The sequence below is a fragment of the Myotis myotis genome, unplaced genomic scaffold, assembly GCF_014108235.1.
Source record: "Myotis myotis isolate mMyoMyo1 unplaced genomic scaffold, mMyoMyo1.p scaffold_m19_p_10, whole genome shotgun sequence".
Taxonomy (NCBI): Eukaryota; Metazoa; Chordata; class Mammalia; order Chiroptera; family Vespertilionidae; genus Myotis; species Myotis myotis.
The window spans coordinates 68528903-68555168 of NW_023416314.1; the positions used below are offsets into that span (position 1 = coordinate 68528903).

Below are 26266 nucleotides of genomic sequence, written 5' to 3' on the forward strand. Positions count from 1 at the left end.
CACCTCCACTCCTTATCTGGGAAAAAGGGCTCACAACATCCGATAACTCGTAAGATGTTGTGAGGATTGCATGAGGAATGTGTACACAAGACTCAGCAGAGGGCCTGCCAGACACTATCCTACTCCTTGAATACAAGACTCTGGATTATATTCTATGGGTTTCTAAGAAAGAAAACACGGTCAGCTAATTAATTATGACATGCCACTTTTTATATGATGCATCCTGGTCTCAGAGACATCAAAATATTAAAAAAACAAAGCGTGCCTTAGACTCCATGAAATATTGCAAGAACCTAATCAATGGCAGTAAATGTGAGGACTATTGGCCAGGTCCCCCCATTTTGCAAAGTTCCACTCAAAGCTCAGATCTCTTTCCTCCTCTTCTTCCAAACAAAGCAAACGTGCACTGTGTGAGGAAAAGCAGCTCTCGGGTCATAAGGCAAATTCTGAGAGCCACCTTGGTGTCCTGGATGACGCCCAGAGGAGAGACTTTAATGATGTTTCCTACTCTACTTTCACTCTGATGGTTCCTACTCTATTTTTTAAATTAAAATAGAAGACATACCCAGCAGTGCAAACTCTGTGACTTTTCAAAAACAGGGGCCCCAGCATAACTGACACCCACACTGAAGACTCTTCTCAGTTTTCCCCAATACTTGCTCCTCTTCCATCCATGTCTCTCAGACCATCCCTGACTCTCCACCCCCACCGCCCCTGCCCCTTCTGCCTGGATCAGCCTCACCACTGCCTGTCTGCTTGCTGCAAACAGGCTCCCTTCTCTTTTGCTGTAGGACTGGGCCCATCAATGTGGAGCACCGCATCTCCCTCCTGCTCCCGTGGGTCCCCTGGTCTCCCTTTGCCTGCACACGGGGACTTTTATCATCTTAGCCCTGGTTTCCCATCTTTCCAGGCCCACCTTCAGGGCCTCACAATACACACAGACCCCACAGTCAAACCGAACTCCTCTGCAGAATGTGGACAGTCACAGTCCCACCTGGCGGGCCTGAGCTGGGGACTGGATGAGCAAACAGATTGTAAGTGGTTCCCTAGGTACCTGGCACAAAAATAAACATAAGGAGGCAGGGATTGTGTAAAATAGGATCTGCTTGCTACTTACTGTAAAAATGGTAGTAGCCATGACCAGTGGTTCCAAGCTATACCTCTCAGACCCTTCCCTCCCCGCCTCCATCCCTCAGTGGTCGACACAAAAAACAGATGGGGTCTACACCCAGACATATGCTAACACTTAATTCACAGCAACTGGACTTTCTGATATTTTATATATTAAGTTTCCAGATAACATTGAAAACCACTATTTTATAATCTTCTGATACCCTAGATTCCAAGTCAGTAGGATTTCAGAGGAGAGCTGGGAAGGCTTCCTGGAAGAGGCAGCAAGGAAAGGATGAAGGGAGGTGATGAGCCCAGTGATGAGGCTTTTCCCAGCTAGCTCCTCTACAGTCTCTCTCTCTCTCTCTCTCTCTCTCTCTCTCTCTCTCTCTCTCTCTCTCTCTCTCTCTCTCCTTCAGCCACTCTATATCTCTTCCTGGCTCCTAGGTGGAACTGCTATCCTTCTGAGCCCTGTGACCACAAGGACTCTTGTTCCTGTGTCCCAACAAGGGGTAGTGTCCTCAGCGAGACCCTGGAGGTGGCTCAGCTCTGGGTCCTTTGTCCCCACACCAGCGCCAAGCCCCAGGATCCAGGCTGAGCCACTGCCAGCTGATGCAGGGCTTACTGACAGATAAAATCTCTGCAGTTTAAGGCTCCGGAGCGAAGCCGAAGCAGGGATTCTATATTGCTTTGTTTTAAATTAGCAACGCAGGGGGTTGGTGTGGGATGGGGGAGAGGGAGAGGAGCCAAGGCGAGTTCAGGAGGAGTTCCTGCTGGGCCCTGCATCTCAGCTATTCCCCGAGCAGCCCCTAATGAAGCCGCATCCGGCCTCTGCATCTTCTCTCCACCTGCACTTGTCTCCCTGGGAGAGTGCCTGCCCCGCCCACTCACTCAGCCCCGATCACCCTGTTCCCATAATGAGTCCCTGAATTGGCCTGCTAATTGCGCCCCTGGGTCACCGTGGGGCTGAGGGGGAGCCATGACATTCTCAGAAAGATTGGGATTTATTTTTGCTCCATAAAGGGAGAGCCACTTCCTACATTTAATTGGGCAGCGCACAGTGGGCGTTGGCACTGCTAGCAAGGGTCCCACTGGGCAAGGAACTCCCAACCTGAGTCCATTAGCTCTTGGCCTGGGGAGGGTGGAAGTACCAACGTAAGTTAACAAGTGAAGCTGTTTATTCTTAATGTAACTGTCATTAATAATCATCTCCCCTCTACCCCACCTCCCATCAGGTCTGGGCTTCGCTGCAGGCAGCACATGCCAGCCAGGGTCTCTCCTGCTCTCCCCAGTAGTGCCCGTGTGAGCAGACACCACCAGGATGCTCAGCGGAACAGGAAGGGCAATGTGGAGCCAATGTGGAGCCAATGTGGAGCCTGGGACCCCCTGTCCCCTGAGGGCACTGCCCTGCACTTGCTCTTGTCCTGCCCTGTCTGGAAGTGCTTTCCTGTGAGCAGGAGGTGAGAACACTGGCTACCCATTGCATCCATCTGCTGGAGTTCATTTTACACTTGATCTTCTGCCTCCCGCACTTGTAGGTAACACTCATCTGCCAGGAGGGTGTCATTGCTCTTCCCATTCTGCAGGTGAGGAAAGTGAGCAGCAGCATTTTTATGTAACTAAACATGGGTGCACTGTTGGTGGAAAAGGGGAAACAGAAAACACATATGATTCTATCCACCATGTCTGCCAAGTAAGGCTCCCTCGCTCTCGCAAAGAGGAGGTGCCCAGCAGACCTAGAAGCCTGATGTTAAGGGACCTGTCATCTGGATGAGAAACCACACGAAAAACACGAAGACATAACTCTTCTACCACATGGACTGTGTCCTCCCCTCCAGCGAAGGAGGGGCCTGAGGCTCAAAGAGGCCAAGCAGCGCTCCTGCCATCACAGAGCTGAATCAGGCTGAGGACCAGAACCCACAACTTTGTTTTCAGCCAAAGTCCCCAGAGCCACCTCACCTGTATCCGCCTGCACGAGGCCAACCCATAGGTCCCTCCTCCCAAGGACGCATCTGAGAGGTTCTCAGGCCACTGGGCTGTCTGCACAAAGATACCCGGGGGTTCAAAGGCACGAGAATAACCGGTGTTTCCAGTGCTTGGTTCAGGAAAGGCAGAGGTGGTCTTAGTGCTGAACTTGGCTTTGGTCCTAATTCTGCCTCCACACGTTCCAGCTCTTGGGCTCAACGTGGATCCACTGTGCAGTCTTACATGCACAGGGATGCGTTCCCCAGGACCCTCCACCTCTGAGAGCAGCAGTATGGTTACGCGCCGCCTAACGATTATCAGTCAACAACGGGCCTTACCTATACAGTATTGGTCCCATAAGATTATAATGAAGCTGAAAAACTCCTATCACCCAGTGAGGTCGTAGCAGCCATCATACCGTCCACTAGTCACGTCCCAGGTGCTGCATGTTGTCCTAAAGTCGCAGCGTAACTCATTCCTCACGTGTTCGTGGTGCTGCTGGTGTAACTAGCCTACTGGGCTGCCAGTCGTACGCAAGTATCGCGCACACACTTATGTACAGGACATAACACCTGATAATGGTAACCGCCGACCATGTTACTGGTTTACGTGCTTGCTATACTTTGTGTTGTCATTTTAGAGTGTCCTCTTCCTGCTTATTAAGAACAAAGAGTTTGCTGTAAAACACGATGCCTTGTCACGCTGGCAGCAGCCTCGTTCCTCCCGTGTTCATTTACCGCATCTCTTGGTTGCGTCGTTTTCTCTTGTGCTTGATTTCATCTCGTGTTGTTTTATAAATGTACTGCTGCCGCAGGGTACTGTGCTGGCAACGTCTACAGCCGTGTACAGGGACGTCCTGGCCTTCACATTCACTCACCACTCACTCACCCAGAGCAATTCAGTCCCGCAAGCTTCAGTCAAAGTGTCCTATACAGGTGCAGCATCTACCTTTTAGATTGTATTCTGACTGTCCCCTGTCTATGTTTAGATACACAAATACTTACCATGGTGTTATAAGTGGCGACAATATTCAGTGGCGGACCATGCTGAACAGGCTGGTAGCCTGGGTGCGAAGCAGGCTAGGTCACCGAGGTGTGCGTCAGTGCGCTCTGTGATGTTCATGCAATGACAAAATCGCCTACCAACGCGTTTCTCAGAACATATCCCTGTCGTTAAGTGACACACGGCTGTATGAAAAAGCCACACGACAGTAACAGATGTTTCCAAACTGGCCAGCCTGCAGCTCGCAGGGAAGCCGAAAGCTGAGAACTCATAACCTGAGCCGAGGGAAGCGGCCAACCCCAGGGCCTACCGCAGCCTTCCTCCTCCTCAACCTGGGGCTATTAACTCAGACTTTACAACCCACAGGAAGGTGGTGGGGTGGGGAAAACCACACCCCAATTCTTAGTAATTCCTCCTGGCTCCCTGAAATATATTCTAATGCACAAAGGGGTCTGCAGGAGGTTGGACGCAGCAGCATTAGCATTTTGATGGGTTTTCCCAACACGTGGAACAAGACAGCTTTAAAATTCATAGTGAAGAGATTAATCCTCCCAGCTACACTTCTCCCTTCCCAGCTTGAAGGCCAAGAAGTTTTTACCCCTTTAAGACCTTGATTAAGAAAGAAAGTCAGGAGCTCCGAGAGCTCAGTCTTGAGAGTCCTACAGAGAAGAGACAGATGGGTCTCCTGTGTTGAGCGTACATGTAGAGCCCTCCAAACACAAAGGGCAGAACCGGAGACAGGGGCGTGAAAAGGTTGTGACACCGTGTGGGGGTTGGGAGTGTCTTTGACTCAACAGAAGGACACAGCCTTCTGTTGGGTCCAGAGAGGAGCCTGCTGGCTCCTATCAGCAAGGTTCACCTATAGTAACTGGCAACGGCCATTCTTCCGAACACCCATGGTCACTCGCTCCGCAAGCATCTCCAAAATGAATTGCTCTGGGCTGGGTGTTAGGTGCTTGGGAGAGAAGGGTCTGAGGACAGTTCAGCTCAACAAATCCCTGAGAGACAGGGAAACTGACGGTTACAAAAAATAAAACAAAACATGGTGGTGACAGAAGCAAGTGTGGCTGCTCGGGGGCCCTCAGGGAAGAGGAGGACCTCAATCAAGCTGGGTTTACACCCTTTGGGGAATTCTGGTCCTGGTTCCAAACTTGCTTTTGAAAAATGTATGTGATGCAATATTAAGTGTTGAAGGGGAGGCGCACAGTGCTTCGTAGCGCACGCTCAGCGAGAGCATATAGATGGTGTTGAGGAAAATGATCCAAGCCTGGAAATAAGGCCAGGAGAGCACTGTCTTTGCAACAACATGTTGGAACACTGAGTAGCAGGCCCCCCAAGGACTACTGAATTATCCAGGGGATTCTGGAGGAATGTAAACTTTAGCTCTGGTGAAGTTACATGTGAATTTGTAGGTCTCGTAGAAAAGATAACCCCAAAGGTTAAGATTGCATTGCCCTGTAGGGCAGTAACCAGCTTTGTATCCCATCCAGCCACCTATTCCAGCATTCTTTCTCCAGTGTCTATATAACCAGCGTCTCTAATTCTCCGGAGAACCAGCTTTGCCATCCTGCTGGCTCTCACATTAATGAGCTCAATCAATCTCCGACCCTTGTTCATTTTACATTTATATGAGATTTTATAGAATTTACAATTTTTTGAAAATTATACTTTGGCAACATATGCCCAATCACCCCCTCCCCACCCCTCACCCCCCTCCCCCCCCACACACACACACACACTGCACAGGGGGAAATACAGCAAAATGTTACCAATGGGAATCTTTAGGTAGTCGGCATATATACATATGTGACTTTTATAATCAGGGGAAAAAGTGATAAATATTATTTTTTATTTTATTTTATTTATTTATTTTTTAAATATATTTTATTGATTTTTCACAGAGAGGAAGGGAGAGAGATAGAGAGAGTTAGAAACATCGATGAGAGAGAAACATCGATCAGCTGCCTCCTGCACATCCCCCACCGGGGATGTGCTCGCAACCCAGGTACATGCCCTTGACCGGAATCGAACCCGGGACCTTTCAGTCCGCAGGCCGACGCTCTATCCACTGAGCCAAACCGGTTTCGGCAAATATTATTTTTTAAATAGAGAAACACCCCCATCTAAAATTCCCCAAATTAACAGCTAATGCAAACTGCTTGCAAATCCCACCTGTGGACGGGGAGCTAAGCGCTTTGTGTGGATGATCCCACTGAAGGTCTCGCCACCACCCCACGTGAAAGGTACGATCACTCTCCCCATTCTCCCGATGCAGAAACAGAAGCACAAGGCGTTGGCCTCAGATCATAGGTCTGAGCGGTCAGAAGGGATCTGAATCCCAGCAGCACTGCCCAGAGGCTGCCTGCTTAACCACGCGGCCAGACACGGGCCTCCCACGTGGAAAAGCAAGAAATAAACACATCTGCGGGGCTGCCAGGGTCAGGCTTGGAGAAGGCTGTGTTCCCACACGCCCCCGGAGCACACAGCGTGCCGGGAAGCCAGGCACAGGCCTTACGGGCCTTGAATTGAATTCGCATGTGTCTCTCCCACACATGCAGGTGGGGACCAGGTCTTCTCCATTCTTAAAGCTCCCATCACACTGGATGGAGGCACATGTCTCAGGACACCTCTCCACCTGCTCTGGTAGCTAAACCTTCATGCACTCTAAAGCCAGCTTCGACTCCATAGTGCCCTCCATCTCTCCCTTTGCCTGCCCAGGCACTACAGACGGAGCTGGTTCACACCTCGATCAGAAAGCGAAGGGCAGACTGGCTTCAGCAAAGACCGGTTCTGTATGTTGGAAAGGGCCGCAGCCTAGGAACCCTGGAGGCCAAGGGCTCTGCTTCTAAATCACTGTGTGACCTTGAGCAAGTCTCTCTGGGATGGGGCACCGTGCCGTTAAAGGGGGCAGGAGGGCCCACGGTGCTAGGATGCCCCAGATGTTTTGCCCGCATCAGTCTCGCTTTTTACATGCAGCGAGCGTATTTTATATGCACCAGGCGTGGAGCCCTCACCAGGGACCCACGCCTATTGATTCTCACTAAAGCTCTTCATGTGGCAGGTCACTGCGGGCTAAATCTGTGCGGAAATTGGGTTTTGAGGGAGGAATACCATGTGATCTAGAAAACCAAATGGGGGGGGGGGGGTAGCTGCAAGAGGGGGAGTGTGGGGAGTGGGGAGAGAGGCTTCATTTACATCGGGCTCTTGAGAGCCCCTACAAACCACCCCATCGGTGGGTTCATCCTGGACACAAATGTATTGATTTCTTTTGGTCAAATACATTTTCCTAGGTCTCCAAACACCTTCAGACTCAGGTAGGATTACTTGGGTAAATGTTGTGTTTCAAAAGCTTCCAAATAAAAAGCCCCATTTTCCTTGATTGAACAATAAATATCCAGCCAGCCTTTGTCTATGGCTGTGAGGAGGCAGGAGAGAAAACTCAGAAATGTCAGCCGCTGAGTGTCAATATTGAGAGCCACGTCTCTAGGTGATTAATTAAGACCAACGGCCAAAAGCAGCACAGGAGGGCCCTCATATAAAAACGGAAAATGATCCTTCTAGTGACAATGATTCTAGCAAACGGGCCTGCTTCTGATTCCTGAGTGAGTTACTGTCCCTTTAGGAATCTCAGTTTTATAACTGGCACCTCGTGGGATGCTCAGAATGGGTTCCCTGTGGGTTCCCTGGGAGATACCAAAGTGGAGGGGAGGTGGGAGGAGCAGCCCCCATCCTGCTTCAACACAGCAGCTCCAGTGTGTTTCCTATTGGCTGCTGCAGGTTGAACTTTCTTTGACTTCTATGGCTGCAAGTAAGTTGAATGCCACTGAACTAAATCATCCCAGGTCCTTTTCACGTTAGTCTTTGGAATGACCAAGGTGGTACCTTGGTTAAGAAACCCAAGGCATTCTGGCGGCCGAATGGTTTTTATCCAAAGGCCTCATGGTGACTCATGTACAAGGTCACTAACTCTGGGGCAGGGCGTTCCATGCCAGGTCGCGAGCGCCCCTCCCTAGCGAAAGGGTCTTCCCAGACAGATCACAAAGCCACAGGAAGAGCTGGCAGGCCCGGGAGCACGTACATTGTCCCGGGCTTTTTACCTCTCAGTCCTCTGGGCAATAGGTGTCCATCTTCACTTCACTTTGCAGATGGAGAACCTCAGCACGACAGAACTGGGGTAACCTGCCCAAGGCCACGTGGCTCCTCAGCCAGGATTTAACCCCACAGCCTGATTCAATCACTGCCTAAAATCCAGCACCCCAGAAGACCCCAGAAGACCACGCTAGAAGGGGACCTGGGGATCGCTGGTCCCTCGCCTGCATCTTACAGTGGGTGACTGAGGCCCAGAGAGGGTAATAGACGCGCCCAAGGTTCATCATGAGTTTGTCGCAGAGCAGGGTTAAAACTCAGATCCCATCTTGAAATCTGTTTCTTTCCACTCCACCTCAGCATCACTGCGCCCCTCAGGACATGCCCCTCGGGACGGGTAGCATGAGTTGGTGGTCAGAAGCTGAGCTCACGTGCAGGCCACCACCCAGCAGCGGCCCCAGCTCTGACACTGATACACCGTGTGACACACTCAGCCCCATGGTGTTCCAGATCGCCAGCCCTAAAATGGGAAGGGCAGCTGCACTTACCTGTAGTGTCCCCAGGTGTGTTCTCACTAACATCTACCCTCTCTGTCCTGGGGCAGCATGAGAGGGACACAAAATGAAACGGATCCAGCTGGTGGAACCTTCCCCCTCCCCCACCTGGCCATGGCAAATGGACCACCGCCCCTGTTTGTTTCCCTAGCCGCCTCTGCCCGGACCATGGTGGGGAGGACAGACGAATGAGACCAACTGAGACCGACGTCCTGTCTCAAGTCAAGAGCGAATCGTCCTCTTGAGCTTTCTGTTTTCTCCTGACCTCATGTTAATTTCTAGCTCAAAATAAAATGATGTCTCTTCATACCAGGAAAAGGCTAGAAAAGTAATTTCAGGTCGGCACACCGTCTGCCTAATGAGGCTGAACCCACCCATTTGCAGAGTCAGGGAATTTAAGATGCAGGAGAGACCTGAGCTGGAGGACCTGAGATCCTGCGGAAGAAAGTCATCATCTCTCTAAATGTAAACTGAGAGCTTCGCCTCTGTTGGGAGGGAGGAAACTGAGGCCCAGAGAGGTTGAGTGATTTGGCCCGTGTCACACAGCCATGGTCGGTGAAAGAGACAGAGTGAGAACCAGGTCTCCTGACCTCAGGCTCTGCTGGGGTGGGGTAGGGTGTGTGGGGGGTAGGGTAGGGTCGGGGGAGGCGTGGAAAGAGGGAGGAGAGTTTGAGTGTGAGTTTGCAAGCACGTCTGAGCGCGTGTACGTATGAGATCATGAACCTCTGAGGTTGAAGAGGAGCATTTGAGTCATTTGACGTTCCACCTGCACTTATCTGAGTGAGAAGACGGGTGTGAACAAGTGTGAGGGCGGACGAGTGAGCAAGAGGGAGTTGAGTGGGAGTGAGTGAGAGGGAATCCAAAGGCCAGAGAGAGAGAAAACACGGGGAGGAAACACATTTGGGCCATTTTCAAATTCCCACAGTTGAATAAATCAAAACAGCTTGTTCTGAAGACAGAGGCCATTTCAAACCACATCCTTTACACCAAAGTCAACCCCAAACGGCCCCCTAGATGCTTTCTCAGAACCAATGACAAGAGCAACAGGAATATTCACAGTCATATTTAGGATTCTTGAGCAGCAGTGATGGGCCAGGTGTGATTAATGCCCACTTTCCAGAGAAGCTACTGAGGCTGCACAGGGGAAGGTGCTTGGTCCCCATACCCACGTGGTTTCTTGGATAAGGAAGCCTGGTAGGCAGCAAAGGTCCAGCCAGCAAGCTTCCGTGGAAGCACCAGGTGCCTGAGAAGCAGCCCTGGGGACAGGGCTGACCTGACTGTGAGCAGAAGGGAGAAGGAAGGGACCCAGTAGTGGGGAGTGAAGACAGCATGTTCCCTGCCGTTTCCTTGTCAGCTGCCCTACAAGGCAAGGCAGATGCCCACCTGTGCGGGAGTGCCTGGTGCCGTGACCAGCAGTCACCACCCCACCTGGAGCCTGGCCTCGATTGGCCAGAGGAATGCCAGGGCCCCAGAGAACTCCCATCTCCCACCCCGACATCAGCAAAGGGAGCCACATCGCAGTAACCGCCGAGTCTCCCCTCCCAATGGGCATGCGGGGACAGCACCAGGCATGCTGTGCGCTTTCTAATAGTCCTGTCCTAACCCCAACACAATCCTTTGAGGTGGGTGCTACTCTTCTCATCTTACAGATGGGTAAACTGAGGCTCAGGGAGACTGAATAGCTCATCCAAAGTCACCAAGTTAGTAAGTTTAAGCAGAGCCGGGGCTGAAGCCCAGCATGACCAGGAGACCTTTGCTCCTGCTAACTCACGCATCACTCATCCGCAAAGCCCTTGCCTCCATAGAATGGGGATCAAAAATCTCACCCCAGCCCTGGCCGGGTGGCTCAGTTGGTTGGAGTATCATCCCATACGCTAGAAGGTAGTAGGCTTGATTCCCGGTCAAGGCACATACCCAGGTTCCAGGTTCAGTCCCTGGTTGGAGCACGTGTGGGAGGCAACCGATCAATGTTTCTCTCACCTCTCTCTCTCTCTCTCTCTCCTCTCTCTCTCTCTCTCTCTCTCACCTCTCTCTCTCTCTCTCTCTCTCTCTCTCTCTCTCTCCTCTCTCTCTCTCTCTCTCCTCTCCCTAAAATCAATAACAATAATAATAATATAAATTTGTTTTAAAAAATCTCACCCCAGTCGGATTGTTGGGCATCAGATGAGGTAGTGTCCATGGCTCTAGCACAACCATGAAAAAACTCTCTGTGCTTCTGGAAAGAAAGGGAAGGGAAGAGAGCCAATGAGGTAGGTCACTCCACACCCGGCACCAGGCTCAATAGCTGAGCCAGCCTTTGCTGTTCCCTTTTTCCAGATGGGGAAACTGAGGCTCAGTTAGGATTTTAAAAACTCCCGAATGTCACGCAGCTAGTTTGGGACAGAATCAGACTCTGAACTCAGATCTCTGGGACTCAGAACCCAGAATTCTCACATTCAGTTCAAATGCCACTGGACTCCACAAATGCCTTGAAATGGCTTTCTTCTAGAAGAGCATTTAATTTCAATCCCAGACATTTCTCACCAGCAGACACACATGAACTTTACTCAATACACTATTATCGCTGTTTTGCCAAAAAGACTGTCAGTGAGACCGTTTTTTCTTTACACTCTCACACAACAAACACGAACCTCTCAATAGTTAGAATCGTGCTCGAATACTGGTTGGGCTACTTAGAAACAAAGATTGCCCGTTATTTAAATTCAATTACATAGCAACCACTTTTTAAAGAGGATATTTTTATTTGAGCTCATTGTGTGGCAAATCCTCAGACACTTTCTTTCTTCAAACTACTTGCAGAAGGAAACATTATCAAATGAAAGGGAGGAAATGTTATGCATATCATCCCAGCTATTGAAAATAATGCTGATGGATTTTCCTCCTTGGCTCTTCATTTATTTAAACAACACCCCCACTTCCCTCAACGGCCCTGCCTGGGCTTCCTAAGCGTCCTAAGCACTCTTCTCCAGGGAATTCAAAGCTTTCAGGTCACAGTCCCTGGTCAGGATTCCTAGGGGCAACTCTAGCGGCGGAAGGAGACCCAGAGAGCAAGCAGCCTCCACTCCCTAGTGGGCAGACGAGGTGTCAAAAGTCCACAGCAGAAACAAGAGCTAGTTCGAGCCAAAGAAGAACTAGGCTCTAAACTCTGACTTTCTGGACTCCCAGTCCAGTGCTCTCCCAATCTCACCAGTTGAGGAACAATGGGGACAGCAATTCATGGGATGATGGATCTAGGCTGTGATCCAACTGTCTTGGCACCCCCCAGCCCCAGCCTCCCAATTTCATGGTTTTACCACATTCCCAGGCCTCATGGAGTCCACCAGGCTCTGAGGTTGGCCTCCAGGGTCCCCATCGGGTCTCTGGGCTCAGAGGAGGGAAGTTCCCACCTGTGGCCCCAGCTCTAGCCCCTCCAGCACCACGGCCCCATCCTCCAGCTCGCTCAGCCTTGCACAGCAAGCAGGCAGCAGCCTCAGAGGTCTCTGTTTGCCTTGGCTCCGCAGCCTGCTTCCTCAGCAAGAAGCCACTGCAAAGGAAAATAAAACAACAACAGAAAGCCCTTTGATCTGCCAACAGACGGCCAGGAGGAAGGTGGGAATCACCCTCTGTTGTGACCTCTGGCCTCCTGCCCCCAAGTTCTCCGCAAAGGGTCTCAGGGTCCTTTCGCACACCCCACCTGGCCCAGGCACCTGGGTCCCACGAGGTGAAAGGGTCAAAGTGACATCTGTGAGCACCAAGCAGGGATGAACAGGAGCAGAAAGAGGCTAGACAGGGCCAAGCAACTGGGAGAGAGGAGATGGCCATTGACCCAGGAAGCCAGTCCACACAGGTGGTCTCCCCAGATTGTGGAGCATCAGGAAAGAGGTGTGTGCGAGAAAGGCCTTCCGGTCCATCACTAGGGAATCCGGCAAAGCATCATAGTTCTCCACGCAGGAACACCAGGCACCCCTCACAAAAGGATGCGCAGCGTTCAAGATACGTGAACTGTGGCTCTCCCACACCCCACGGTCCACCCTGGGGGCCCCCACAGCCTCAGGAAACATGCATTCCCTCTGGGAGCCGCATTCAAGCCCCCTTCCGTCTACTGGCCTGAAGTCAGGCTGGAAGTATCCTGGTGCCGATGTCCCAGGAGCAGCCCTCAGCTCATGGGAGATGGAAACTGGTGACAACCCACTGGGACAGCTCTCAGGTGAGCGCCACACAATCACTGGGAGGGTCCCCCGTGGGAGGGAAGGAACCCCAGTTGCCCACAGAGGTAGGCAGCTCACTAGTGCACCGTTGATTGGCTTTCCTCCCCTCCCTGCCCACTCAGCTCTCTGGGACCAACCTCATATTTACTATTTGCGTCCAAATCCTTGCTCAAAGTCTGCTCTTGGAGATAACCAACGAAAACAAGGCAGACGTGGATGTGCGAATGCAGAACAAGGGAAAACGTGCGGGAGGCAGAGCAGAGGGTGGAGCATCAGCAGCTGTAAGATGAAGGTGCTGCACACACAGATGTGCCCGTTGACCCAGAGGACAATTTGAGAGACAGGAAGCTGGTTGTCTCTGGGCGAGGAGACTGCGTTAAGACTGAGAGTTAGTTTCCACTGTATATGCTTCTGTTCTATGTCCATAGATTATTTTCCTCCTAAGCCTTTCACCACTAAAGCACGATTCTTTCCCAAGAGCTCCTGAGACCTGGAAAATAAAATAAATGGCCGCTGCAGAGGGAGAAAACCCTGAAGCCAGTCTTCTCCCTCACTCCCTGGGACCCTCTCACTTCCTTCCCTCCGCATCGAGGCCTCCCTCTCAGCCCCGGTGCAGGAAGAGGTCCCCATTCCCTCAAAGGCTTGGTAGCTGCCTGTGAACAAGGGATTCAGGGCCGGAAGGGAGAAAAGGGCGCGGCGAGAGGCCTCTGGATGCTGACTTCCTCGCCACTCGCGCTGTTAAGACACAAACTGGCCCCAATGGGAAGATCCTGGTGTCCCACGGGCACAAGCCAAGGAACAGACTGGGCTTGACACTGGGCTCCGGGGTTCGGACCACCTGGGTTTGCGTTGCTACAACTCTGGTAACCAGCTGTGTGGCCTTAGGCAAGTGACTTAACCTCTCTGTGCCTCAGTTTCCTCAACCATAAAATGGGGATAGTCATAGTACCAAATTAGAGGGCATTACAGGCTAAATTGTGTTTCCCCCAAAATTCATACATTAAAGCCCTCATCCTAATACCTCCAAAATAGAACTGTTTAGAGGTAGGGTCTTTAAAGAGGTAATTCAGTTAAAATAAGGCTTTAGGAAGGGCCCTGATTGAATCTGACCAATGTCCTTATAAGAAGAGATGACCTAGACACCCAGGAGGCATCAGGGGTGAACATGAACAGAACAAAGACCATGTGAGGACACCACGAGAAGGCGGCCCTCTGCAAGCCAAGGAGAGAGACCTCAGAAGAAACCACACCTGCTAGCACCTTGATCATGCACTTCCAGCCTCCAACACTGTGAGAAAATAAACTTGACATGAATTAAGTTATTTAATCCTCACAACTCAATAAATTAGATATTAGTTTTAGTCCCATTTTATGGATGAGAACATGAGGCACAGAGAGGCTGCGTGACTTGCCCGAGGCCATGGAACTGATGAGTGGTAGAGAGCTGGGACTGTAAGCCATTCTACTGGTTAAGATCAGACTTGTAAGCGCCTGGCACACTGCAAGTGACCAGTACATGTTAGCCACGCCCATTACCCAAAACAACCTGGAGGAGACTGGGCTGCAGAGGGGCACCTCCCGAGCACCTGCCAGGTCCCTGGGGTCCATGAACGAGCAAGGACAGACAGGACCGCTGCCTCTGGGACTTACACTAGAGTGGGGGAGACGGACATGGAATAATCACACACATAATCAACAACCACCCAGTAAGGAGGGGATTATGAAGTCAAGGAGGACTTCCCAGAGGAGGTGATACAAGGGGCTGGGATCAAAAGGATGAGGGGGAGTCAGGTAGCTTAAGAGGGAGACAAAAGCACTGCAGGGAATGCTGGGGAGAGCATACAGAGTGGCCCTGAGCGGGTGGGGGCAAGAGAAGGAAGCAAAGTGGGCTGGAGTTGAGGGAGGCAGGCTTGGATGGGGTGGGGGCAGAGGCCTCAGGAAAGCCTTTTGAACACAAGTGAGAATCCACGTAAGGGTTTCCAGCCAGGAGGCTAACATGCTCACATTACACAACAGATGTTTTCCCTGACAGCGTGTGAGTCGGACTCCGGTAAATCGAATTTTATTTTTAAGGCGGTGGGGGTCAATGGGAATCTGAGAGTTCATCCATCTGCAAATTGAATGAGGACCCTCTGTTCCAGCTGGCATTTTATAGCTCTGGCTGCCTCGAGCGAGATCCACCTGTTAGGTAGCAACCCTGCGGAAGGGTCGGCCTCCCTTCCATGTGCCAGAGTGGGGGGCACTGTTTCTGCTGGCCGTGTCCTTCTGTTCCCCATAAGTCGTGGGAAAGCCCCACACCGTGAATGTGGCTCTTCCCACTGGGCCTCCACATAGCCTGCTTCCTGTGGTGATAACCTTCTAGGCTCCCCTTCCCCAGCTTCTCCTTATCCTCCACGCTTCACCTTGTATTTCACTCCATGGGGAGGCCTGTGCTGCCCCCACCCCCAGACCTAATGCTTTCCCTGAGTGTTTACGGTGCCCTGGGACTCCCCACTGGGTTGGTTCCGGTGGTATCGCCAGACAAGAGGAAGAGACGTTACACAACAGATGTTTTCCCTGACGCAGTGTGTGAGTCGAACTGCAAGGAAGGATGTGATCCCAGAGAAGCTATTACTAAGAATTCAATCATTCATTCACTCATTCATTCAGCACACATGAACTGAGCATCTGTTCCACCCCAGCACGGAGCTACATCCTGCAGGTTCCATGGAAACAAAACAGACAGGCCTCTGCCCTCATCCCATGAAGGGAGGCAGAGAATAAATAAAACAATTAGAATAATTCTAACATTCACTGACTAGTTTTGAAGTGCCACATTCAATCCTAAGAGAAACATTTATGCATTTTATGCTTATTTTACCTTCATAAAACCCTATGAGGTCAAATGGTGGCACAGAGAAGTACCTTGTCAGAGTTCAAGATACAGGGCTGACCCGAGATTTGAACCCAGGCTGTTATGTTCAGAAGCCACACTCCTCCTCCTCCTCAATGGCACGGTGTCTCCTCTACTGTCACGGTGTGGGGATGAGGCTGCATGTCTGAACCCTCAGCCTCACCTCTGAGCCCCCAGCCCTCCTGGCCCCCCTGGGGCTGGGCTCTGGAGCTGGGAGCTCTGTTTCCCTCCTCAGCCCCCGCCTTAGGCAGAGCTGCCCAAATGCCGCCCCTGGAGAGAGAAGCCCAACATGCACACGTCCCGGCGATTTCAGTGCTAAAGGTGAGCCAGGACAAACGGCAAGCGAGAGCGATTCATCTCAATCAGAAATTCTCAACTTGAGAGGAGATGGCGATGGCAGGCGACTCAGAAAGACACGTGGGAAGAATGCAAATGGTGCCTGTCATGCAGTCCTTACAAATCATTATTTCTAGAAAACATTCTGCCTGCAACTGGTTACAATTCAGATCCGTTGCTGTTTCCTGAGCCCAGACTGAACACCCAGCACCTTTCCAGGCCGGAAGTGGGGAGGGGAGCAGATAGCAGCATCGGACAAATGCTCAGCTGTGGGCAAGGCACGTGGATGCAGACACTGACCTCCTTTGATGCTGATAACTAAGCCACGAGGTGGGTATAAATCCCTATGTGATGGATAAGAAAGCGGAAATGAACAGAGATTAATATACCCATCATCAGGTTAACTTGGGCAAGTTACTTAACCTCTTTGAGGTGGCTTTCTTGGTGGTAAGATGGGGCAATAATAGCACCCACCTGTAATGAGTTGGGTTGTGAACCCCAAAAAGATATGTTGAAGTTCTAATCCCTGGTACCTGTGAATGTGACCTTATTTGAAACAGGGTCTTTGCAGATGGACTCAAGTTAAGATGATGTCATTAGGCCCTAATCCAATACGACCGGTGTCCCCGTAAGAGGAAAGACAGACACGGGGAACGCCATATGATGCCAGAGGAACAGACTGGTGTGCCCACAAGCCAAGGAACACCAAGGACTGCCAGCAGCCACCGGAGCTGGGAAGGAGCAGGAAGGACCCTACCCTGAAGCCCTGCCAACACCTTGTTTTGGACTTCCAGCATCGACTGTGAGAGAATAAATGTCTGCTGTGCGAAGCCCCCAGTGTGTGGCACTTCGTTACAGCAGCTCTACGAAACCAATACACCGCCTCATCCAAAGGGCTCCTGGCTTGTTCTAAGCCAGTGATGGCGAACCTATGACACGCGTGTCAGAGGTGACACGCGAACTCATTTTTTTGGTTGATTTTTCTTTGTTAAATGGCATTTAAATACATAAAATAAATATCAAAAATATAAATCTTTGTTTTACTATGGTTGCAAATATCAAAAAATTTCTATATGTGACACGGCACCAGAGTTAAGTTAGGGTTTTTCAAAATGCTGACACACCAAGCTCAAAAGGTTCGCCATCACTGTTCTAAGCTCTACCCCAGGAGTTCCGGGTAGGAGGATTACAGACGCTGAGGTTTCAGGGACCCCGTGGTGGCCAACTCACAGGCCCACTGGCCTGCGTGCCTGCCAGGGATTCTCAGAGCAGCCAGGGTCAGCAGTGCCTCCCCAGCGTCTTGGCAGCTGCAGTAGAAGGTCACCTTCTGCAGTGCCTCCAGGGACAAGTGTCCACCATATCCAGGGGGCAATGGGTCACCTTCGAACCATCACCTCCCAAAGACTTCTCCATGCACCTCATGCTTGTGGGGGCTAAGACCCCGCAGCAGATGAACGCTCTGGGCCTACCCTGCTGGAGGGAGCCCTACCTGTCAGGCACCAGGTGGCAGGGGCTGCACCCCCAGGAGGCTGAGGCGCACTTGGCCAGCGAGCACACTGCAATCGGTCCCAGCCAGCGAAGCTGCAGTACGGGAGGGGGCCTCCCAGAAGCCCCCCGAGGCCCCGTGCCCACAGTGGTAATTAGACATGAAAAGATGGGCCTAAATCCAAGGGCCAGAGCTCCAAATTCTTCTCCCATTTCAAATAGGAGCCTTATTAGTTCAACATGAGAGCTCAGCCCAAGGCCATGGGGGATGGGAGGCCAGAGCCTCTTTGTCCAATATCATGGGTGGGTATGCTGGGCCGCTTCCAGCCTCCCCTCAGCACTGGTCCCTTGCCAAAGTGTGTCTTCCTTCTTACTCAGGAGGGAGAGGAGAAATAAGCAAACATGTTGTCACCTACTATGTGCCAGGCACTTGACTAGCTTTACAGCTTTCCCATATTCTTCCCATTTTGCAGAGGAGAACACTGAGGCTCAGAGGACTGAACAAGTGCTAAGTAAAAGAGTCAAGATTCAAACCTAGGTCTGGCCATCTTACTGTCCACAGAAAAACAGGGCTGGAGAGCCTTATCAGGACCCCTCTCCTCCCTGCCCAGTCCCATGGGGCTGCATGGATGAACAGGTAACACAGGTGACCTTGTGTGTCATTCGAGGGGACCCCCAAAGCTTGAAAGCACAACAGTTCCCAAAGCAGTATATGTGAGGCCCGAATTCCTGTGGCTCTCACTATGCATATTAAACCTATGATTCTCTCACCTCATGACACACACTTCTATCCCATCTTCCAGACACAGTTCCTGCAGCCTTCCCTCCCCGGCCTTTCTCCACACCATTAGGGTAGGGGCGGTGAAGATGGGAGGGAGCAAAAGAAGGTTCTGGAGGATTCTGGAAGAAGTCCTCTAGGCAGTAAATTTCAGGAAGCCAAAGGAGGCCATGGTAACAATGGTCAAGGGCCCTTGCTGTGTATTCATTCACTTGCCATCTCTTGCTCTCTCTGAGCAGTCCCTCCCTCCAGTGTATCATAATAGTATATAATCTGCCCATTTACATAAAGATCATTTCCATGTAGCAGTCTATAATCTATAAAGAGCAATATACATCAGAGATTATTAGGGAAAGGAAGCTTCCATATTTTCTTTTTAAAAAATATATATTTTGTTATTGATTTAAGAAAGAGGAAGAGAGAGGGAGAGAGAGATAGAAACATCAATGATGAGAATCATCAATGCTGCATCCTGCATGCCCCCCACTGGGGACTGAGCCCACACCGTGACCTCCTGGTTCACAGGTTGGTGCTCAACCACTGAGCCACATTGGCCCCAGGCAAAGCTTCCATGTTTTAAGGACTGTGTATGCTAGAAGCTTTCAGTGTGTCACATCATCTCAATTAATCCTCTATTCAGGAAATGTAAATGCAGGGAGTTCGTGCTCAGAAAATAGCCACTATCCTTCCATTCTCAGCCTCCCTTGCAGCTGGTTGGGGGCCAGGTGACAGTTCTAACCAATGTACTGGGGCTGAAGTGATGTGTGTCGCCTCCTGGCTAAGCAGTTGAGTGTTACGTATGCCTTTTCCATGTCTCTCCTCCCCTTCTGCAGTAACTGTGGGTGCCACGGAATCTAGAAGGTGCAATTACAAAGATGGCCGTCAGCCTGGGTCCCTGAGTAACCATGTGGAGCAGAGATCCATGTTAGACAGACAATGGGAGGGAGAATCAAGCCTGCAGTGTAAGCCACTGATAGTTTTGGGTCATGTGCTGTGGCAGCTAGTGTTTCTTGGCTTAACAGTATCATTGCTGCTATTATTCTGATTTTCACAGATAAGGAAACCAAAGCCATATAGCCACTAAGTGGCAGAAACCAGATTCAAATGCAGATCTGTGACTCCAACACACATCCTCTTTAAATGACAACCTTTTGTTGCTTAATAAGATCATTCCCCTCTGAAACAGACTTTCAAAAAGAAACAAACAAAAAAATAATGCCTCCAGCCCCTCATTGTCTCCAGAATGGCTGAGCAATCGATGCAGGATGAAAAGAGGGACTCTTGTAAAGCATTCTGAGCCCGGAAGATGATCAAAAGCAGGAAGAGAGAGCCTAGAGCCCTAGATGAATCTCAGGGATATCTTTCCTGGGGTTTAGGGGCTCACAGGAGGTTTTAATATAAGAGGAAAGATCACACAGTGGCTTAGAGCACAGAATGGGGGCATCAGATCAACCTAGGAGCACATCCCAGGCCCACTACTTACTCTCTTGACCTTTCTGAGCCTTACTTTCTACTCTGTAAAATGGGAACAATATCTGAACCAACGCTGAGGTGAGAGAAAGCATGCTCTCGCTCCTGGCTGATGGTGAGCACTCTCCAAGTGTCGGCCACCATAAGATCATCACTGGGAGGCTCAGAGCACCAGCCTTACTGGAGGGGACCAAGCAGAGGGATAGCCCAGGGAGACCGCCCCAGCCAGCAGGGCTGATAGAGCCCAGAATCTCAGCCTGTAAACCTGGCCCAGCCCCCATCCCTGCAACAGACCCAGGGGCAGGACACAGAGAGAAGCAGGGCCAGCCAGACATACTGCAACACCACAGAGGAGCCAGATTATTTACTTTAAAGTGGAAAGTGTCTTCCAGAGGACGTCCTTTTATTTGGGTGAATCTGGGGGCTGTGTATCAGCTAAAACTCATTATCTGCACACATGGTCTTCGTACTCCGGTTCAGGGTGGGAAACAAAGGGTGGAAGAGAAAGGATGGGCCAATAGGAGCTGATGAAATATCATCCCTCAAGTGCCAGAGACCGGGATCTTTTCAGTGACGTCACATTGGGCTTCCTGCCACGGGGATAGGGCTATCGTGAGAATACTCACAAGACTTTAACTTAGGAGTCCTCAATGAAGCAGGGAAAGAAAGAAAACAAAAAAGGCAGCTTATTTTATGTACCTTTGTCTTCTGTCCCCAAAACATGCTCCCTCTCTCTCTCTCTCCCTCTCTCTCTCTCTCTCTCTCTCTCTCTCTCTCTCTCTCACACACACACACACACACACACACACACACGCTGTGCCCCAGAAGATCAGAGTTGGAAAGGACCAAAGTTGATCTTCCTACTTCACAGTAACTGTATAATGATAACAATGACAAAATGATAATATCTACTGAGCATGTGCCACTTCCAGCCACTGTGCTAAGTGTTTTATATGTTTCATCTCATTGGCTGTTGACCATAAGCTGATAAGGTATTATTAGTCCCATTTTACACATAAAAAAGCTGAGGCATCAGAGATTGAACAGCCTAGGGTTGCAGAGCTAATAACTAGGAGAAAGCCAACATTCAAACCACCCAGGCAGCCTAACCACCACGCAATGCTACCTATAAAGAAGCAGAGAAACGAGCACAGAGAGGGGCGGTGACTCACTCCAGGTCACACAGCTCCATCTGTAACAGAATCAGGGTGAGGACACAAATCTCCTTAACTCCTGGTTCAGTGACCATTCCACTCCCTCCTGTTGCCTCTTAGTCCTTACTAGTACACACAGGCACACAGCAGTGAACATGCTTCTGCTCATCTCCAAGTTAAGTCACTAATTACAGCAGCAGTCGGGGTGCAGACAAGGGCTAAGGGCTGCACCTTATGAGAAGTGCCCAGATGAAAGGCCTGCTGTGCCCATTGCGAACACCGGGACTCATCATCTCCCTCTCTCTATTTTAATAAGCGTTTCATTATCTGCTCCCCCTCCCTCGATCGGAGCGCTGATGCGGGTCCAAGGTGCCAGCCTGTGTGGCAGGAGGAGCCCAAGCTGGCAGGTTTGCTCAATGGCATCAGGTTGCAGAACTACCCGCTCAACCCATCATCTGCTCCCGGGTAGCAGGGGGGGCGGGGGGTGGCAAAGTGCTGGTTTCCAAGGCCCCTCCCTTTGCAGTGTCCCAGCTGAGTCTGAACAAATGTTCCTGATTTTCTTTTCAACGGCTGATGAAATAGGCCAGTGAGCAGCTCTCTGGAAAGAGGGGTCCCTACAAGGGGCGGGCCAGCCACCACCATTTGCTCCTCCCAGGGAAGGGGAGAGAGTGAACGCTGGACAGGCCTCGGGAGAGAAGCAGCCTGCATACAGATACGAGTTCCCAGCAGGCACTGACATTACCCCCCTACCGAAAACTGGGGGAGGCCAGGGGCCTGGCTCACTGTGCTGTGTAGCGGGGGGCACGGCGGGATAAGACAGCCGGGGGAGGTGTCCGCCACTGGACCGAAGGCAGAGAGAGCAGGGCTGCCTAGCACCCTGAGAGGTTAGGCTCTTCTGATTTTACGTTGCAGAGCCGCTCAGATCTCCTAGGCCAGCACCCTTGTGTCACAGGCTGAGAAAGCATGTCCAAGAGGGGAAGTGACTCACCCAAAGCCACACTGATGACCCAGAAGACTGGGCTCTATTCCCGACCCCCTCCCACAAATCCCTGCCACAAGCTCTTGCTTTGATACTGCTGGGCACACCTGCCCTTGCCCAGCACCCTGTCCTCCAGCCCACCCCTCACACCATCAAAACCTTATTCGGCAACTCAAGGAGCTATTTCCAAGCTCACGTGGAATTTTTTTTATTGGGGAGGGGCTACTTTTTGGACCAATCCAAGGTGCCCTAACTCCAACTCCAGATGAACTTCTGCTTCTAGAACAGCGGTTCTCAACCTGTGGGTCGCGACCCCTTTGGCGGTCGAATGACCCTTTCACAGGGGTCGCCTAAGACCATCCTGCATATCAGATATTTACATGACGATTCATAACAGTAGCAACATTACAGTTATGAAGTAGCAACGAAAATAATTTTATGGTGGGGTCACAACATGAGGAACTGTATTTAAAGGGCCAGAAGGTTGAGAACCACTGTTCTAGAAGGTGCCCTGGAACTTCCACGGGTGCACTGGCATTTCAGCCACGGGCTGCATAAAGATGCCACCAAGGGTCAGGCATTTGAATGTATTTGGGGACGGGGTGACAAGGACACAGACTGACCAAGATGTGAAAAGTGGCGGAATCAGAGATGTCCGCGTCAGCAGCCCGGGGTCTCAGTTCCCTCTTCTCTTCAGGGCACGTGGGGGCTGGGGGGCAGTGCGGGGAGAATGGGTGGAACAGGACAGGGCAGGCTTTCCTCCTCAGAAAAACAAGTCACTGAAAACAAAACCAAACAACCCTTTTGTTTTCTGGCCCCATGGAATGTCTTGAAGCCGCATCCAGGGACAGCGGCTCCTCCACCCTTTCCTCTGTCTCTGCTCCTCCTCTTCTGCTCACAGTAAAAATCATGCTGATCTTTCCCTGTGGCAGCTCTGTCCTACAGCAGGTTGGTAGCATCCAGCAAAAACAATGGGTGGGCTGCGAGGCAAGCAAGAGCCTCAACTCTCTTTCTGGACCCTCCCCGCTTCCATCATCTCTGCAGGAGATCGGGGGACACACCGGAGGGGGGCCGCCAGTGTGCACAGTTTCTAGCCAAGGGAAAGATGAAAACTTCCACTGTGAGGCCACCGCACCGTCTTTGATGTGCTTATTTGTACTCACTTGGGGTGCAGGGAGGAGGCAGGAGAGAGGGGATTAGAGAGAGCGATGAGGAGGCAGTCCCTTCAGTGTCCCTTCAATGTCGAACAGCCCCACACATGACAGAGTAGACACTCTTCACCGATGCCAGCAGCTGCCTTACTTCCCAAGGCGTCTGCAGGGACAGAGACTCAACACACACGGTCCCTGAGGTCAGACAGGGCACACAGAGCAGGTCTCCACCAATCAGTGTGAAATGACCAGATGACTGTGGCCGTGGACCACAGATGGGAGGGGCGGGGGCTCTTGTTGACTGCTGAGAAAATGACAAGGGTCCCCCATCACCCCCACCCTTGCCTCCCAGCTTATTTGTGCCCAGAGAGTGTGGATAGGAGGGGATGTGACATGCCAGGAGACCTCACCCAGGCACAGCAGGTAGGGACCTGGCCAGATCCAGGGAACAAAGGTACAACTTTCACAGAAAGGGGGGTGCATTCAGCGACTGGGGGGGTCAGACTCCAGAGAAACCTCAAAAAGTTAATTCTCCCAGTCATTTTCTCCACACGGATTTGCTGTTACTGTACAGTTTCTCTCCTTTTTTTTGTTTTCCTGGCGGTGACTTTTTTATTCACCAGTACACCCTGACAGCCCAGCTTCCCAGCACACGGTGCAGTTACAAATGAAGCACCCCAGCCTCACACTCGACCCTCTCCCCCAGTCCGGCTGTGCGGAGGGGTGCTCCTCCCGGCGGGGCCCCAGGTGTGTTGGAGGGTCTGTGGTTGTCTGTCCTGGATTTCAGTACATTTGTCTGGAAGGAACCAGCCCTACTGGCCTTCCTATGGGTGAAAGGGCCGGGGAAATGCGCCCCCTGGCGGGAGCCAACTCACCTGGATCCAGCCGGGTCCCAAAGCCGGCGTGAACCCACCAGAGCCCGCCAGCCCTCCAAGCGGACTCCCGCTACACCCCCTAAATCTGCACACACCTGGGCTTCGGACCCACCGAGAACCACACAGAATCTCTGCTTCCCCAAACCGCACACACCGTGTAGGGGATCCAGGGGCCCCCGAAGGAAAGGGTGGCGCCCCGGCCTCGCCCCGCCGCCAGGGACCCCGAAGGCGGCAGGCTCTCAGTGCCCCTGCTGGGCCCAGTGATCTGCTAGCCGGGATCTTCGCCTCTCATCCCTAGACCTAATCCTGCCCTGCTACAGAGTCGGGTGGCGCGCGCACCCTCCCTCGGGGTGCAGCCCTCGCCGAGACCCCAACCTTGTAACCACACCTGCCACCCTCCGCCATTCTCCTGGCGCCCCCACTCACCCACCCAGAGCTCCCGGAGCCGACTGGCGCTGCACCTGTCCGCGGGGAAGCCCCAGCCCTCGGCGGATTCGGAGCAGGAATTAGAGGCGAACACGTCTCCCTTTCCTCCTCCGCATGCTGGTTTAAGTAAAACTTGGTTCCAGAGCTTCCCCGGACCGTCCTGGATACCCCTGATGGCACCCCTACCCCACCCACCATGCCCAACAGTCTCCCGCGGGGAGCGCGCGGGGAGTCTCCAAGTCCTGGGGCGCAGCGGCAGGGCTCACTGAGTAAAGGAAGGCGTGGAGCCCCCTACCTTCCAGCTGCAGCGGCCGGACCCCGCGCCAACTCCCGCCGGCGGCCGCGGGGGAAACTTTCCCGGGGCGGATAGGCGCGCTCTCAACTTGCTGGGCGCGGGCTGCCTTCCAGGCGCGGCGAGTCCCGGGACCCGCTGGCGCGAGGCGGCGACGACCGCGGAGGCTGCGCTCGCTCACTCGGGGCTCGGGGCTCGGCGCTGGGGGCGCGGGGCTTGAGGCCGGGCTCGGGCGGCCTCGCGCGGCTCCGCTGTGGATCGCCCCACGCTGCGTCCGCCCCGCAGCCTGGAGCCCCCGAGATGCCGGCGGCAGCTGCAGGCACTCGCGCGCCCGCCCGCCGGCCCCACCTCCCAACCACCGCTCCGTCCCTCCCTCTCTCCCGCGCTCCCTCCCCTCCCCAAACCTCCTCCCTTTCAGTCTCCAGTCGCCGCCGCCACTGCTGCCTCCGCGGCCGCCAGGAGCACACGTCTCCTTCGCAGGCTGCCCCTTGCCACCTCCCTCCCTTGGTCTCCGCCTTCAGTCCCAGCATCCAGGCCTTGCTCTGGGGGCCTGGGGCCAACTTCTGCCCTTCTCCTCTTCCTTCGCCCCCTGCGCGCCTCCCCTCTCTGCTTAGGGACCCACTTCCGCTGTGGAAGTGGGCAGAGTGGCACGCTAGACCTGGAGTATTTATTCCAGAGAACTTGACGTTGCCCCACCGTGATCCAGTTGCGGGGTTGGGGGGAGTGACCCCTCCATCCGGGCCTGCTCCTAGGCTTCTGATGCCGGGGGAGTACCTGCTGAAAGCCAGGGGGGCCCCCTCCTGGGCTGCTATTAGGCTGTGGCAGATAATAGAGGCCCCTGGAGGGGTTGCAGCAGGGAGGGGCTGACCCTAGACCAGATGCAAAGACTTGATCGTAAGAGGCCAGATCTGTGTCTCCAATCTCAGGACTTGTCTTTTCATCTCTGTGCTGCTGCCACAGCCTCACGCCCCCTCCTCAGCCCCTGACACATGACTTCAGGGAGACAGGGAACCTCTGAACCTCCTCTGTAAAGCAGCTACCCACCCACTTGCCCCAGATGAAATGGGTGAGCAAGCAGATCAAAGCTGACAGCGCAAGTGAAAGTGTTTGCTAAACCCCAGAGGAGAAGGGCTCAGGTTGTCCACTCCTCTACTCCTCTTCCCTGGGCAGCTTTTTTTTTTTTAATCCCCTCCCTGAAGCACCCATACCCGTATTTGCTGGCCCTGAACATTCAAGCACACAAGCTCTGTAGGAGGCCCCGTGGTCAACTGATTCTCACTAAAGAGTGACTGATAGGAGTCGACTACTCCAGTCTTGGATATGAATGTTGGTGCTATCAGCCCATAGGGCAGAGTTTCAAGGGGCAGGAAGTTGCTGCCTTTGCTTGCCCACATTCCAGGAAAAGGATATATCCCTCATAAGGCAGCGGTTCTCAACCTGTGGGTCGCGACCCCTTTGGCAGTCAAACAACCCTTTCACAGGGGTCACCTAAGACCATCCTGCATATCAGATATTTACATGAC

At 52.4% G+C, this 26266-nt stretch overlaps 1 protein-coding gene across 1 annotated transcript in view; it reads right to left on the reverse strand.

Annotated features, from left to right (window-relative positions):
- Positions 1 to 25071, reverse strand: part of TSPAN18 (tetraspanin 18) — a 146101-nt gene extending 121030 nt beyond the window's left edge. The window contains exon 1 of the mRNA XM_036326115.1: positions 24747 to 25071. The gene's annotated coding sequence lies outside the window, so the exon portion shown is untranslated. The remainder of the gene's footprint in view (positions 1 to 24746) is intronic.
- Positions 25072 to 26266: the final 1195 nt, after the last annotated feature.